Genomic DNA, 18,144 nt, shown 5'->3' with positions numbered 1-18,144 from the left:
AGAAGGCACACTAGCAGAACTTTTTTTTTTGGAGTATGAGGAGATTTGATTACCAAAGACTTCAGTAAATTTGGAGGTAGAGGAGCCTAAGGACCCACACCCAATGATTCAGGAACAGCTTCTTCCCTACTGTCATCAGATTTCTGTACGGTCTAAGAACCCATAACAGTTCCACATAATTCCTTTCCTGATGCAGATATTTGTAACTTTTCTCAAAATCAATTTTCTTTTTTTGTAACTGCTTTTTAGACTTCTGTTGCTGGCTCCTGAAAAATTCCCAGAGCTTTGTTCTACCACTATCCCTTGCCATATTCTATGTCCTACTTTTCAATTTAACATTATCCTTGACCTCTTTTGTTAACCACAGATGGTTCCTCTTTCTTATGGAATCCTTTCTGAGTAATATAAAATAGTTGTTTCTTTCACACATCCACCATTCACATATACTTTCAGCAATCTACTTTGAAAAAGTAATTCTCATAAATTATGCCCATTTTAAGGCAAAATCCTAATCCATTCCACTTACAAACATTTTACCCCCACAAGTCCACAATTTGACAAGATTACAAATGAAGAAATTAAAACTGCATTATTCCTGCACATTCTCCACAACCTCTGCCATCTTCAATGGGACCCTACCACCAAATATATCTTTACCTTCCCCTTAACTCCTCGCTTTTCGCAAGGTTCGTACCTTTAGTGATTCCCTTGTCCATTCGTCACTCCCCACTAACCTCCCTCCCAGCACTTATCCTTGCAAGCAGCCAAACTTCTACACCTACCCATTTACCACTTCCCTCACCTCCATTCATAGCCCCAAACAGTCCTTCCAGGTGAGGCAACACTTCACCTGAGAATATGCTGGGGTCATCTACTGCATTCAGTGCACTCGATGTGTATCCTCTACATTGGTGAGACCAAAAGTAAATTAGAGGACCACTTTGTTGAGCATCTTTGCTCCATCTGCAAATGGCAGGTTTTCCCAGTGGCCAAACACTTCAATTCTCATCTCTACTGGCATGATGAGGCAACTATCAGGTTGGAAGAGCAACACCTCATATTCTGTCTGGATAGCTTTCAACCTGATGGTATGAACCCTGATATCTCCAATTCTGGTAATTCATCCCCTTCCTCCTTCCCTCTTCTTCAATTCCCCACTCTGCTTCCCCTTACCTCTTCTCACCTGCCTATCACTTCCCTCTGATGCCCCTCCTCCTTCTCATGGACCACTCTTTCTCCTAACAGATTCTTTGTTCTCCAGCAATTTGCCTTTTCCGATTATCACCTCCCAGCTTCTTACTTCATTCCCCCTCCTCCATCCACTTGGCTTCATCTATCACCTCTAGCTCATACTCCTTCCCCTCCCTTCCTCCCACCTTTTTATTCTGGCTTCTTCCCCCTTTCTTTCCAGTCCTGACAAAGGATCTCATTTTGATATATCAACTATTCATTCATTTTCTTTTTTATTTGCATTTTCCTCTTTTATTTTCAAGTCAGATATTTGATAAGGACATAAATCTGAACAGGAAGTACAATCAAGAATAAGGCAAAACAATTCTACACCAATCAGCATCACACAGGACACTTGGTACTACTTAAGATAGAACAGAAAAAAAAACTGAATAAAATCTGAACATTAAATCAAAGTTTTGTCCTTTGGATAAATTTTTCATAATACCAAGATATAGATTCCACTTTAAGCTTTACAGCAATCAAGTATTCCAGACTGATTAGACGACTTTTCAGCAAATTTAGCTTTAAGAGGAGCCATCTAAACTAGACAACATAGTCAAACTTGCATATTGAGTGCTCTCACCATTATACCATTATCTCCAATACAAAAAGCTGCCTTTTATAGGACATAATCTTAAATTAATCTAAGAGTAGCTTTCTTTTTGGACTGAACTACTTTGATCAGATTATACTGAGTGTGGTACATTTTCCCTTCCTATTGTACTGCAAACCACACTAAGATGACAATTTTAAAAGATTTTAGTTTAAAAAGAAATTTCAGAAAAGGCATTTCATTTATGATCCACTTCTATACTTTGTTCCCTGCCACTTATCTTGCACTTACTCCAAACATGTGCAAAGTGTGCCAACATGACTGGAAAAATATAAATATGAGAAAAGCAGTATTTTGGAAGGCATGCAATACAATCCAATAGATGTAAATTTTGCCAAGTAAAAGAATGAATAGGAGCTTTAGACTTCAGTCATCTTTGTCTTTAGCACCATGTTTCAGTATATGGGTAAACTCAATATAGTTGAAGTTGCTCTTGCTGTCAATTGGTGCTTCACAGAAAAGTTAATCAACTTCCTCATCAGTAAATCGATCTCCCATTGTTGTCAGCAGATCTCTCAGGTAGTCTTCCTGGATATAACCTGTTCCTTCTTCATCAAAGCAGGCAAAAGCATTTCTGATTACATCTTCAGGATCTGTTCCATTGAGTTTTTCACCAAACATTGTCAAAAACATGGTGCATTTGATGGGCCCTGGGGCTTCATTCATCATTGCTTCTAGGTACTCATCGGTTGGGTTCTTCCCCATGTAAATCCTCTTTATCAATAAAGCCATCACGATTCTGATCAATCATGTTGAAGGTCTCCTTGAATTCTTGAATCTGTGACTGATCAATCATAGCAAATACATTGGAAGTTGCGCGCTGTGGGTGCTTCTTGGTGGTCTTTCCCTTGGCTTTTTTGCTTGACATGGTGACCATGTATTGCACCTGACAAGCTCACGAAGAACTAACAGTCTTGCTCCTGCAGCCGACCAGCACCGCCGCCACCCCACTTCCCCGATAACCACAGAACCAGGCAACTATTCATTCACTTTCATAGATGCTGCCTGACTTGTTGAGCTCCTCCAGCATTTTATGAGTGTTGTTCTGTTAATTGTTGAAATATATCATCCTAGTCTAGTTACTAGAATTAACATATCTCGTAACAAGGAAATTATTATTCTAAACTTGAACAGAAAATCAGCCAAGATTGTTATTTCTGATCAATCTGATGAGAATTATCACAAAGTGAACTCAAACTGACATTAAGTTAGGGCAGTTTGAGAGCTTACTGTTGCATCTCCAACTATGAAAAAGCTCCTGACTCTCAATATTCTAACTTGAGTTACCATTTAACCACAGAACTCTATCATTATCAGTGAAAGCCTTTGAGAATGCAAAGACATTCAGAAAGAATACCAGTACTTTGCAGAAGGTTGATGAATAGTAACATCATTAACAGTCTGATACTGTATAAGACATTTTATAAAGCAGGATTTTGCAAAACAAACTAAAAGAAGGGAAATTACAACTATAAAGGAAAGTTTAAATGAACAATGCAATAGCAATCCAATTCTACACAGAAATACTTTAACCTAAGCAGTTAGTTTGGAGTTACAGTTTCCCATTTATTCTACTGTGAAGCAGCAACTGATCAGATTCAAGTACACAATGGAGCTGTAACTCAAAGCTGCAACATCTGCAAGTGTCACTGAGTACAAGTTGAGAAAAATGTTTTGCGGTTACTTTTTTCACATGAATTCCACAGTAGGGTAGCATGGTTTGCACAACACTTTACAGTACAGATGACTGGGTTTAATTCCTGCCCCTGCCTGTAAGGCATTTGTATGTTCTCTCTGTGACCACGTGGATTTACTCCGGGTGCTCTGGCTTCCTTCCACAGTACAAAGATGTATTGGTTGGTTGGTCAATTGGTTATTGTAAATTGTCCCATGATTATGCTAGGATTAAATCAGGGGATTGCTGAGTGGCATAGCTCGAATGGCCAGAAGGGCCTATTCCTCACTGTACCTCAAAAGATAAATAAATCAATAAAGTTTTTTTTTAAATTCAGCATACTCTTTGGTAGTGATCTGTTAATTCCATAAAGGCAAATTTGAATTGGGTTGACTTTATTTCTTACATCTTTCATATACATTAAGAGTTAAAATCTTTATGTTACATCTCCTTCTAAGTACGCAATATCCAATTTATAGTCATTTATAATAAATAGTATGTACAACAGGCGGGTCAATAGAACAAAGAAATACAATTGCATCAGCATGAATTAATGAGTCCAATGGCCTGGTGGAAGAAGCTGTCCCGGAGACTGCTGGTCCTGGTTTTTATGCTACGGTACCATTTCCCGGGTGGTAGCAGCTGGAACAATTTGTGGTTGGGATGACTCAGGTCTCCAATGATCCTTGGGGCCCTTTTTACATGCCTTTCTTTGTAAATGTCCTGAATAATGGGAAGTTCACATCTACAAATACACTTGGCTGTCCGCACCACTCTCTGCAGAGTCCTGTGATTGAGAGAAATACAGTTCCCATACCAGGCAGTGATGCAGCCAGTCTGGATGCTCTCATTTGTGCCCCTGTAGAAAGTTCTTGGGATTTGGGGTCCCGTACCAAACTTCTTCAACCATCTGAGGTGAAAGAGGTGCTGTTGTGCCTTTTTCACCACACAGGCAGCATGTAGAGACCACACAAGATCCTTGGTGATGTGTATTTTTTGCTAACTACCAACTGAGATATGTATTTAAATAAATTGACAGCAAGAATATTTTTGTTTTATTTTAATTAGAGATACACTGCATAATAGGTCCTTCTGGCCCTTTGAGCCAAGCCACTCAGCCACCCCCGAAAACACATATTTAACCATAACCTAATCACTGGACAGTTTACAATGACCAATTATCCTACTAACTGGTATACATCTGGACTATAGGAAAAAGCCGGAATACCCAGAGAAAACCCATGCTTTCCATGGAGGAGAAGTACAAAGACTCCTTACAGAGGATGCTGGGGTTGAACTCCGAACTCTGACACTCCGAACTATAACAGCATTGTGCTAAACAGCACACTAATGTGACTACTCCAAAGGTAAATCTGTCATCTTGCAAAGTACTGGATTCTTTAAAATATCTTTCCCTAATTGAAATGGGTTGTCTGTAATGGGCAGTTGATCCTTAAGTAATAATGCTGACATACATCCTGGTATGCACTGGAACAGATCTTCACTGATGTAACCTGGGGTGATCGGATGTTTCACCCCACCTTGTGCCCTTCATCCCTGTCTCTGACACTGCTCTAATAGCTCCTGGGAGACCGTTTCGCTGAACACCTTCGCTCGGTCCGCCAGAAAAAGCAGGATCTCCCAGTGGCCACACATTTTAATTCCACGTCCCATTCTCATTCTGATATGTCTATCCATGGCCTCCTCTACTGTCAAGATGAATCCACACTCAGGTTGGAGGAACAATACCTTATATACTGGCTGGGTAGCCTCCAACCTGATGGCATGAACATTGACTTCTCTAACTTCCGTTAATGCCCCTCCTCCCCTTCTTACCCCACCCCTGACATATTTAGTTGTTTGCCTGTTCTCCATCTCCCTCTGGTGCTCCCCCCCACTCCTTTCTTTTCCTCCCATCCCATGATCCTTTCCCTTCTCCAGTTCCGTTATCACTTTGGCCAATCACCTTTCCAGCTCTTAGCTTCATCCCACCCCTTCCGGTCTTCTCCTAACATTTTGCATTTCCCCCTTCCCCCACTACTTTCAAATCTCTTACTATCTTTCCTTTTGGCTAGTCCTGACGAAGGGTCTCGGCCTGAAACGTCGACAGCGCTTCTCCCTATAGATGCTGCCTGGCCTGCTGTGTTCCACCAGCATTTTGTGTGAGTTGTTGTTTGAATTTCCAGCATCTGCAGATTTCCTTATGTTAGCTCCTGGTATTTGACTGTCTCACATTTCAGTCTTCCAAGGAACTGTCAGTTCTACCATGACCACCTACCTCGAGGTTTCAGACAGAATGGCCATGTCAGGGATGATGATGTAATAAACTCCAGGAACTTTAATTGCTAGCCAAGATTGACTTTCAGTTGCCAGTCAGACGCTTTGGCGAGTAAGCCTGCTGGTGATCTGGACTGGGGCTGTAGTTGATCTCTAGCTTTGACAAAGGCTATGGGTTTTCTGGGTTAGTTGAGGTGCCCACTAGTGTTAATGGCTGAGTGGAAACTTTGTGTCACTGTCTTCAGCAGCTGGTCATGGCACCAGTGGTAGTGACCTTCTCCTAGTGCTTTTAGGGAGCTGCTGAGGATATGTTCCAGAGTCCCTCTGCCAGGGCAGAGAGCACTTGATGGTGCTTCACTTTTGCTCCAAGCAACAAGGTTCACTGGACTAGGCAGGGCATTGTGGGGTTTTGCCTGCCAGATGTTGGGCTACTTCAGTTAATGTGATGATGATGAGAGCTGATTTCATTGCTTTGCAAAAGGAGTTAATTTTAGTTGAATTAAATACTTCAAATAAAAAATTATTAGCAGTGATACTGCTTAAACGCAAGTATGAATTTATTATTTCTAAAATATTTAATTGCCCTAATATTCATGACTACATCCAGCATTAACTTTCTTCGTGGATTGACTTTCTAACCCATCCCTTGCTTTTCCCAGTACAGGCAGTCCCCAGGTTACGTACCAGTTCCGTTCCTGAGTCCGTCTTTAAGTCGGATTTGTATGTAAGTCGGAACAAGTACATCCAGTATTATTTAGCATCAGTTAAACGTTTGTCTTAGTATATAGTATATATTTTACCTTTCTATGCATATAAAACACTTAAGAAACATATGTATTCCAATAACTAAACCACTGCGTTGCTTAGTAATAATTGTAGCTTACATCAGGGCAGGGCCTTTCACATGCTCCATTATCCTTACTTTATCCGTTATCCTTTAAAATTGTTCCGATCGTCGATCGACTGTAGCCTAACACTTTTCCAATGACCGATGGCATTTCACCTCTTTCCAAACGCTTTATTATTTCCACTTTATTTTCAATCACGATCACTTCCCATCAATGGAACAGAAACACTGCGGGCAGCGGCTCCCGACCTGCACCAGCTCCCGAGGTCTGCTGGGTCCTAAGGACCACAGCACTGAATTCCCCAGGTCCTAAACTGCACCACACTGAAACAGGTTAAATGGGACAAGTGGGGGCTGTGCTGGGTTTGGGTATTTGATCCTCCACAATATTCTGCGTGGGAATTTAAACTGGAGGTGGCAGTTTTTTTTACGAGGTTGAGTTGCGAGCTTGACATCAACCCGGCACGGATGATACAGGAGTCACTGGATCGACATCAATCCGGCGCGAGAGTGGTCTGTCACTAAATTGAACTCGGGAACCTCCATTCTCTAGCCCGATGCTGATCTGACTGCGCCACCAGCCGACTGGAACTGGGGGGGGGGGGGAGTCAGGGTGAATCTTACCAAGAAAAATTTAAGCCAAATACAAAGTTAAACACTCAACACAGTGTCAATGGCAATGACTTAAAATAGCGGACAGTGTAACGATCCGACTTAAAATGGCAGACAGCGTTCTCCTTCCTCTGTTCATAAGTACAAGTTGTCCGTAAGTCAGACTTTCGCAACTTGGGGACTACCTGTACATCCAAACTGGAGAGCAGCCATCATCTGGGCTTTCAATGATCACCACCAAGGGCTACTGAAAAACGTCTGGTGAGTTTGGGTGGCTAACACCAGAGACTGTCTCCCAACCACAAATTCCACAAAGATTCCAGACCTTCTGTAGTACCCTAAAGGATGAGTTTAATAAATAAGGAAGAAAATCAAAGCTTTGCCAATCAAGCAAATAAATGTAGGCTACAATTGCTGGTTTTGCCACCATATTCTATTTCAAATTTCACAAGAACTGCATTTAATTAGAGCATAACACCTCTATATTTTGTCTTCATATCCTCTTGCAATAAAGGCCAACATACTGTGGGCATTTCTAATTACTTGCTGTAGTGGCACTTTTAAAATTTATTGCTATTTAATTTGAAACTGTTGTTTTAGCACATTTTCATTTTATCTTGTATTTGAAAAAAATGCAAAATAACCAAAAGGGAAGCAGAAGAAAGTGCAAAAAAAAATCACAAGCTGAAGGTAATCCAAAACAAAGATAACAATCAATTAAGAATATGCATGTCAGTAAGGTCATTCAGTCGTGGGTCTGCTCCATTATTCAATAAAGCCTTACACCTGGGGACCACATTCCTGCACAAACTCTCGCCATTTCTTTCATACAGTGGATTCTGGTTAATTGGGACACACCAGGACCAATACATTTTGACTCAATTAAGCAGTTGCCTCAATTAGCCAAAGTTTAATGGGAATAGTTAAAAAGGTATTAAAAAAGACAAACTACCATTTAACTGAATAATAAATTGTATATTTAAATGAAATACAGAACAAATTAAAACATTGCCAATATTACTACAGTACTACAAAATTATGTATGAGTTCTTAATAGTTATCAATGGAGGAATTTAGCACTGGCTACCATGTTATTTTGATTTCTGTAAATGAACAAAATCAGCACAGACACCTCATGTAGATATTGCATCCTACAGATATTCAACTTAATTGTAACATTCAAGATGATTGTTGATTCTATGTAGTTCTTAACTTGTTGAAGTAGTGAAATAGTATCATTTTCACTCCTGGTCATTTCTGGCATCTCCAAGCTTGAATGCTTGAAACCGCAGTGAGCAAAACAATTCTGAATTGTCTTACTGCTTATTTCTCACCAACTATCAGTGACAAACATCACTGCTTTATGAATATGAACACATGCAACTGGCTCTATTTAAAAACTGTTTATTCTAAGCACGGTGTAATGTCTAACAGCCATACAAATGCATGCATCTGACACGAGCAGAAACTGTTCGGCAACATTATCCTTTCTCAATTAAGTAGCATAGTGTCCCAAGTAAACGAATGGAATCCCTACTATTTTCTTGATTAATTTTTGTTCTTCTTAAGCAGCTGCCTCGATTAACTGAAGACCCGATGAACATTAGGAGACAAGGTGAAGGAGAATCCTAAGGGATTCTACAGATATATTAAGAGCAGAAGGATGGAATCAAAAGAGATGAGGAGATCTTAAAATATATCTTTTGCATCTGTGTTCACCCAGGAGATGAATACAGAACCCATGGAAGTAAAGCAAAATAGAATCAACTTCATGGACTCTATACAGAGGAGGAGGTGTTTGCTGGCTTGAGACAAATTAGGATGGATAAATCCCCAGGGCTTGACACGGTATTCCCTCCAGACCACCCTGCAGGAGGCAAGCCCAGATATTGCTGGAGCCTAAGCAGAGATACTTAAATCATTCTTAGCAACAGGTGAGGTGCCAGAGGATTGGAGGATACCCATTGTTGTTCCACTGTTTAAGAAAGGCTTTGAAAAAAAGCCAGGGAACTATAAACCGATGAGCCTGAGATCAACAGGGGGAATGTTACTGGAAGGTATTCTAAGGGACCGGATACAAGTATTTGGATAGAAATGGGTTAAAGATAGCCAGCATGACTTTGTGCATGGTAGGTAATAGGCATCCGTTAGTCATGTGAGACCATAGATTTGCGCCATGGAAGGTTTCTAGGGCGCAGACCTGAGCAGAGTTGTATGGGAGACTCGCAGTTGCCCAAGCAGCAAGCCTTCCCCTCTCCACGCCACCAATGTTGTCCAAGGGAAGGGCACTAGAACCCAAGCAACTTGGCACTGGTGTCGTCGCAGTAGAGCAATCCTACCAGTGATCAAACGATAGGCAACCGGCACTCATCTTCTGCATTTGTCTCAATGTTTCAATCTCTCTCATCACTTTAATAAGTGAACAATGGAAGCTTTAACCAGTGAAATGGAGTCAAACATCTGATCGCATCTTGTCCCACAGACCTTCTCACCACGAGGTTCACACATGCTGCCTCTGCCTCCCAGAATCCTCTTGGAGACTGTGGAGCACTGGAACACCCAAATGATCTCTAGACTGCAAATCACATTCTCCAACAGTTCCAGAAACAAAAAACCAAATGTAAAAGACATAAAATAAGAGAAATATATGATTTCCTGGTCTATCCAGAAGATGTTGACTATGGGAGTATTGTACACAGGCGTCATTTTGCCTGGAAGTAGGGTGAAATGTCATTTTAAGGGGTAAATACAAGCAGGCTTTTTCCACTGAAGTTGAGTGCAACTACAACTAGAGGTCTTGGGTTAACGGTGAAAAATGAAAAGTTTAAGGGGAACATGAGGGGAAACAACTTCTCTCAGTGAGTCACGAGAGTGTGGAACAAGCTGCCAGCGCAAGTGGTGCAAGAAAAGTCTGGATAGGTACACGGACAATAGGGGTATGGAGGGCTATAGACTCAGTGCAGGTCGATGGGAGAAGGCAGTTTAAATGGCTCGGCACAAACTAGATGAGCCAAAGGGCCATTTTCTGTGCTGCATTTTTCTATGACTCCTTGACTCTAACCGGAATCCACTTTATTGAAAAGAAATCCATTGATCTCCTTTGAATATACTCAGTAACTTAGCCTCCATTGCTCTTGGATAGAAAATTCCAAAAATTCACTATTCTCTGGATGAAAACATAACTTTTCACGTCTATCTTGAAAAACCAACCTAATATTTTGGGAACTGACAACCCCGCCAAGGGAATCATCAACCATACACTTACCCTGCCAAGCCCTGTCAGAAGTTTGTACAGTTCAATCAGATTGCTTCTTATACTACTGAAGTCTAGAAAGTGTAGGCCTAGTATACTTCAGTCTTGTCTTATATAACAAACATGCCACTCCAGAAATCAATTTGTGAAGCTCTTGCCCCTCTCTATCTTACATATAAATTCTTTGTTACATAGAGAAGCCAATGATGTTCACAAATTTCTCTATACTTACAAATGGTCAGTAAGATGATCACTACCAGCTTTTAATAATTTTTAAATCCATAACTCCTTTCTCTGTTGTGAAATGCATTTATCTGAAGTTGAAAATATATAGCAATTTAAGAGTAACTGACGACACTAGAAGACTTATACTGACTCTGCACAGCTCAGCAAGATAAACCGCATATTACTCACAAGATCTGCAGCACATCCTGTGCCATTGCTCAGGTACCAGTAATCTCATAAGCAACCACTTTTACGAATGGGTATTTATTTCCCTGACTGCCTTTGGGGTGAAATGGTTTTGACTCTCCTTGGCCACAGTGGTTTAGTGGCTGAGATGTCCTACTGTCACAAACAATAGTATATGTACTTTTCCCATTAATCTAGAACTGTCTTCGCACCATCCCTCAACCTCTAACCTCAGCTAACAAAAACACCCTTAACACAGAAACACAGAAAACCTACAGCACAATACAGACCCTTTGACCCAAAAAATTGTGCCGAACATGTCCCTACCTTAGAAATTACTAGGTTTACCCAGAGCCCACTATTTTTCTAAACCCCATATACCTATCTAAAAGTCTCTTAAAAGACTCTATTGGGTCCTTAAGTTTTCCCTCACTCTTTCCTGTTTCAGTCGTTACTGCAATTTTCATGTTACAGTGCCAGATTATTAAATCCAGTTATGCAATTTCAATAGTTATAATATCTATTTATTTATTGAGGCACATCACGGAACAGGCCCTACCAACCCTTCAAGCTGTGCCACCCAGCAACTCCTAATTTAACGCTAGCCTAATCATGGGACAATTTACGAGGAACAATTAATCTACCAACTAGTACGTCTTGGCACCGTGGGAGAAACTGGAACTTAATGCTTTAGGTGTGAAAGAATGGTTCCACAGAACTGGACATTTATAAATGAACATAAGGACATAATAATTAGGAGCAGGAGTAGGCCATCTGGTGCATCGAGTCTGCTCCGCCGTTCAATAAGATAATGGCTGATCTGGCCATGGACTCATCTCTAGCTTTCCGCCTTTTCCCCATAACCCTTAATCTATCCAAACTTGTCTTAAATATTTTTACTAAGGTAGCATCCACTGCTTCATTAAGCAGAGAATTCCACAGATTGACCACTCTCTGGGAAAAACAGTTTCTCCTCATCTCTACCCTAAATCTACTCTCCTGAATCTTAAGACTATGTCCTCTAGTTCTAGGCTCATCTACCAGTGGAAGCAACTTTTCTGCCTCTATTTTATCTATCCTTTTCATAATTTTATATGCTTCTATAAGATCCCTCCTTATTCTTCTGAATTCCAGCAAGTACAGTCCTAGGTGACTCAATTTCACCTCATAGTCTAAACACCCCATCTCTGGAATCAACCTGGTGAACCTCCTCTGCACCACCTCCAAAGCCAGTATATCCTTCCTCAAGTAAGGAACAGCCTCACCAGTACCCTGTACAGTTGCAGCATGACCTCCCTGCCCTTAAATTCAATCCCTCTAGCAATGAAGGCCAACATTCCATTTCCTTTCTCAATAGTCTGCTGCACCTGCAAACCAACTTTTTGTGATTCCTGCACGAGCACTCCCAAGCCCCTCTGCACAGCAACATGCTGCAATTTTTTACCATTTAAGTAATAATCTGCTCTTTCATTTTTCCTTCCAAAGTGGATGATCTGGCATTTACCAACACTGTACTCCATCTGCCAGACCCTTGCCCACACACTTAACCTATTTATATCTCTCTCAGACTCTCTGTATCTTCTACACAATTTGTTTTTCCACTCAATTTAGTATCATCAGCAAATTTAATTACACTATACTTGGTCCCTTCTTCCAGATTGTTAATGTAGCATACTTTAAATGAGATTGCACTGACATTTCAAACATCTTTACTGAAGCAAGCTAGTTCAAGTGAAAGTTTTGATCCTCATATCCAAGGAACCTCCATTTAACAACAGTATTGTGAAGATTAGCTCTTTGAATATACAAATACCGAGGTGACCAGATTTGACAACATGCCAGTGTCACGATGCTATTCTGTTTTTCACTGACTTGATCTTGCTAACTTCCAATCTGTAGGAACTGATTTTCAAATTTAATATTATTTTGAAAGATGACAACCAGTGCATCTGCCATCACCGAAGACAAATTCAAAATCAGGTTAATACAGTTTATCAGGTTCTAGAAGTTTATCACCTCTCGGTCCTACTGACATCTTACAGTTGATAATTTCTTGGACCTCCTGATTCTCTTGAGATTTGTTATTCCTCCAGCACAGAGGTTCCCAACCTGGGGTCCACACTGAACCCTCAGTTAATAGTAGGGATCCATGGCAAAAAAAAATGGTTAGAACCCCTGCTCTAGTACATTTCTTCTTCTCTGCAAGATATTGGGATATTACAATAATCTATTAAGCAGCTTACAAGGATTAATGGCACCTAACAGTGATTCCTTTGCTTGCATCTTCAGAAACAGCTCCATTTCCATCTTGAATATCTCTATTTTTCCCTTTCAGTGTTCCTTTGAAGACCCTGACCAGGAATTACACGCTAACAACGGTTCTTTGCAGGAATGGGACCCACTCTTGGGATTTTATGAATGGCTGTTATTGGGCACGCCAAGGGCTCGGCCTGAGAGCTTTGCTCGCTTCAGAGGGCCGAGATCTCGAGGCTCTGGAGACGGGTGGATCAAAGGTCAATGTCACAGCAGGAGATTGGTGTGTCGTCGGGGGAGTCGAACGATCTACGGCTGTGTGCCCAGCAACTTGAGATCTTTGGGCACAGAGCAAAGAAAAAGAAACGCAACTGATTTTTAACATCAGAGACCAGGGAGTTGTTTGTTATGTCTCCTCTCTTGCTGTGAAACGGAGATAACTCGTGTGTGTGTGTGTGTGTGTGTGTGTGTGTGTGTGTGTGTGTGTGTGTGTGTGTGTGTGTGTGTGTGTGTGTGTGTGTGTGTGTGTGTGTGTGTGTGTGTGTGTGTGTGTGTGTGTGTGTGTGTGTGTGTGTGTGTGTGTGTGTGTGTGTGTGTGTGTGTGTGTGTGTGTGTGAGAAAGAGAGAGAGAGAGAGAGAGCGCACGCATCCCTGTGGTATGTCAAATACCAGGTGAAAATGTGGCAGTCTTGGGGGAACTCCCCTCTCCCGCAAAGTCACATCTGCCAGAAGTGTTTGTGGCTGGGCGATCTGGAAGACCGTGTGTGGAATCTGGAGCAGCAGCTGGATGACCTTCGACTCATAAAGGAGAATGAGGCAGTCACAGATGAGAGCTACAGGGAGGTAGTCATACCTAGGCTGCCGGAAGCAGGTCGTAGGGTGACAGTCCGAGGGGGAAAAGCGAAGGAGAGTAAACAGGTAGTGCAGAGCACCCCTGTAGCCATTCCCCTGAATAATAGGTTTACTGTCCTGGATGCTGTTGGTGAGGACCACCGACCAGGTGTGAGCCACAGTGGCAGGGCCTCTGGCACTGAGTCTGACCCTGTGGTGCAGAAGGATGGGATGGAGAAGAGGAGAGCTGTTGTTATTGGAGACTCTATAGTCAGGGTTGCAGACAGGAGATTTTGTGGACGTGAGAAGGAAACCCGCATGGTTTGTTGCCTCCCGGGTGCCAGGGTCCGGGATGTCTCTGACCGGGTGCATGACATCCTGGTACGAGAGGGAAAGCAACCAGAAGTTATGATACATGTTGGGACCAACGACATAGGCAGGAAGAAGGATGAGGTCCTGAAGTGTGAGTTTCGGGATCTAGGCAGAAGGTTGAAGAACAGGACCTCAAGGGTGGCGTTCTCAGGATTGCTGCCAGTACTACGTGATAGTGATGGTAAGAATTGGAGGAGATGGCAGTTAAATGCATGGCTGAGGAGTTGCTTCAAGGGGCAGGGTTTAGATTTTTGGACCATTGGGATCTCTTCTGGGGAAGGTGGGACCTGTACAGATTGGATGGGTTGCACTTGAACTTGAGGGGGAGCAATATCCTTGCTGGTAGGTTTGCGAGCATGGTTAGGTTGGGTTTAAACTAATTTGCAAGGGGGATGGGACCCGGAGTGATAGAGCAGTGAAAGAAGTGCATGGAGTAAAGCCAGATCTAACATATAGAGAGGCTTTGAGGAAAGAGCAGCAGAATAAAGGTAGTAAGGTAAAAGGGCTAAAGTGTGTTTAATTCAATGCAAGAAGCTCAGGAACAAAGGTGATGAACTGAGAGCTTGGATACATACATGGAATTATGATGTAGTGGCCATTACGGAGACTTGGCTGGCACCAGAGCAGGAATGGATTCTCAATATTCCTGGATTTCGGTGCTTTAAAAGGGATGGGGGGGGGAAGGGGAGGAGGGGTGGCATTACTGGTCAGGGATACTATTACAGCTGCAGAAAGGGTGGGTAATGTAGCAGGATCCTCTTTTGAGTCAGTATGGGTGGAAGTCAGGAACAGGAAGGGAGCAGTTACTCTACTGGGGATATTCTATAGTCCCCCGGTAGCAGCAAAGATACCGAGGAGCAGATTGGGAGGCAGATTTTGGAAAGGTGCAAAAAAAAAACAGGGTTGTTATCATGGGTGACTTTAACTTCCCTAATATTGATTGGCACTTGATTAGTTCCACAGGTTTAGATGCGGCAGTGTTTGTTAAGTGGGTCCAGGATGGATTCCTGTCACAGTATGTTGACAGGCCGACTAGGGAGAATGCTATGCTAGATCTAGTACTAGGTAATGAACCGGGTCAGGTCACAGATCTGTCAGTGGGTGAGCATTTGGGGGACAGTGATCACTGCTCCCTGACCTTTAGCATTATCATGGAAAAGGATAGAATCAGACAGGACAGGAAAATTTTTAATTGGGGAAGGGCAAGTTATGAGGCTATAAGGCTAGAACTTGCAGGTGTGAACTGCAATGATGTTTTTTCAGGGAAATGTACTATGGACATGTGGTCGATGTTTAGGGATCTCTTGCAGGATGTTAGGGATAAATTTGTCCCTGTGAGGAAGATAAAGAATGGTAGGATGAAGGAACCATGGGTGACAAGTGAAGTGGAAAATCTAGTCAGGTGGAAGAAGGCAGCATACATGAGGTTTAGGAAGCAAGGATCAGATGGGTCTATTGAAGAATATAGGGTAGCAAGAAAGGAGCTTAAGAAGGGGCTGAGAAGAGCAAAAAGGGGGCATGAGAAGACCTTGGCGAATAGGGTAAAGGAAAACCCCAAGGCATTCTTCAATTATGTGAAGAACAAAAGGATGACAGGAATGACGGTAGGACCGATTAGAGATGAAAGTGGGAAGATGTGCCTGGAGGCTGTGGAAGTGAGCAAAGTCCTCAATGAATACTTCTCTTCGGTATTCACCACTGAAAGGGAACTTGATGACGGTGAGGACAATATGAGTGAAGTTGATGTTCTGGGGCATGTTGATGTTAAGGGAGAGGAGGTGTTGGAGTTGTTAAAATACATTAGGACAGATAAGTCCCCGGGGCCTGATGAAATATTCCCCAGGCTGCTCCACGAAGCAAGAGAAGAGATTGCTGAACCTCTGACGAAGATCTTTATGTCCTCGTTGTCCACAGGAATGGTACCAGAGGATTGGAGGGAGGTGAATGTTGTCCCCTTGTTCAAAAAAGGTAGTAGGGATAGTCCAGGTAATTACAGACCAGTGAGCCTTACGTCTGTGGTGGGAAAGCTGTTGAAAAAGATTCTTAGAGATAGGATCTATGGGCATTTAAAGAATCATGGTCTGATCAGGGACAGTCAGCATGGCTTTGTGAAGGGCAGATCGTGCCTAACAAGCCTGATAGAGTTCGTTGAGGAGGTGACCAGGCATATAGATGAGGGTAGTGCAGTGGATGGGATCTGCACAGATTTTAGTAAGGCACTTGACAAGTTTTCACATGGTAGGCTTATTCAGAAAATCAGAAGGCATGGGATCCAGGGAAGTTTGGCTAGGTGGATTCAGAATTGGCTTGCCTGCAGAAGGCAGAGGGTTGTGGTGGAGGGAGTACATTCAGATTGGAGGGTTGTGACTAGTGGTGTCCCACAAGGATCTGTTCAAGGACCTCTACTTATTGTGATTTTTATTAATGACCTGGATGCGGGGGTAGAAGGGTGGGTTGGCAAATTTGCAGACCACACAAAGGTTGGTGGTGTTGTAGATAGTGTAGAGGATTGTTGAAGATTGCAGAGAGACATTGATAGGATGCAGAAGTGGGCTGAGAAGCAGCAGATGGAGTTCAACCCGGAGAAGTGTGAGGTGGTACATTTTGGAAGGACAAACTCCAAGGCAGAGTACAAAGTAAATGGCAGGATACTTGGTAGTGTGGAGGAGCACAGAGATCCGGGGGTACATGTCCACAGATCCCTGAAAGTTGCTTCACAGGTAGATAGGGTAGTTAAGTTAGCTTTCATAAGTCGAGGGATAGAGTTTAAGAGATGCTATGTAATGATGCAACTCTATAAAACTCTAGTTAGGCCACACTTGGATTACTGTGTCCAGTTCTAGTCGTCTCAGTATAGGGAGGATGTGGAAGCATTGGAAAGGGTACAGAGGAGATTTACCAGGATGCTGCCTGGTTTAGAGAGTATGGATTAGGATCAGAGATTAAGGGAGCTAGGGCTTTACTCTTTGGAGAGAAGGAGGATGAAAGGAGACATGATAGAGGTGTACAAGATATTAAGAGGAATAGACAGAGTGGACAGCCAGCGCCTCTTCCCCAGGTCACCACTGCTCAGTACAAGAGGACATGGCTTTAAGGTAAAGGGAGGGAAGTTCAAGGGGGATATTAGAGGAAGTTTTTTCACTCAGAGAGTGGTTGGTGCGTGGACTGCACTGCCTGAGTCAGTGGTGGACGCAGATACACTAGTGAAGTTTAAGAGGCTACTAGACAGATATATGGAGGAATTTAAGGTGGGGGGTTTTATGGGAGGCAGGGTTTGAGGGTCGGCACAACATTGTGGGCCAAAGGGCCTGTAATGTGCTGTACTATTCTATGTTCTATGTTCTAAAAGTAGTCTTTGAGGTAACTGTAAGTGTGCATCTTTGCTGTTGGTTTGCTTACGTTTGAGTGCTCGGTGGCGGGTGCCAATGCTTTTTTTTGCTGCTGGGGGGAGGGGGATCATTGCTTGCTGCCGTTCACGCACGGGAGGGAGGGGAGCTGGGGGGTACTTTAGGGCTCTAACATTTAACTGTCATTCATTCTTTGGGGGGCACTTCTCTGTTTTCGTGGATGGTTGCAAAGAAAAAGCATTTCAGGATGTAAATTGTATACATTTCTCTGACATGAAATGTACCTTTGAAACCATTCTGTGAGCACCATTTCTAAAAACAGCTTTTAATTCCTGAATCATTTAGTTACCTAAATAGCAAAGTAACACTTGGCAAAATTTACCTGTGTGTGAACTTTGTTTTGAATTTTTTTACATTATT

At 42.4% G+C, this 18,144-nt stretch overlaps 1 protein-coding gene and 1 pseudogene across 5 annotated transcripts in view; both read right to left on the bottom strand.

Moving 5' to 3' along the window:
• Window positions 1-18,144, bottom strand: part of fam172a (family with sequence similarity 172 member A) — a 563,544-nt gene that overhangs the window by 522,012 nt on the left and 23,388 nt on the right. The gene's annotated exons all lie outside the window — the stretch shown is intronic.
• Window positions 2,198-2,714, bottom strand: LOC132393636 (myosin regulatory light chain 2, smooth muscle minor isoform-like; annotated as a pseudogene).

The sequence above is a fragment of the Hypanus sabinus genome, chromosome 5, assembly GCF_030144855.1.
Source record: "Hypanus sabinus isolate sHypSab1 chromosome 5, sHypSab1.hap1, whole genome shotgun sequence".
In the NCBI taxonomy this organism is placed as follows: domain Eukaryota; kingdom Metazoa; phylum Chordata; class Chondrichthyes; order Myliobatiformes; family Dasyatidae; genus Hypanus; species Hypanus sabinus.
This window is presented reverse-complemented; position numbering and strand designations above follow the sequence as displayed.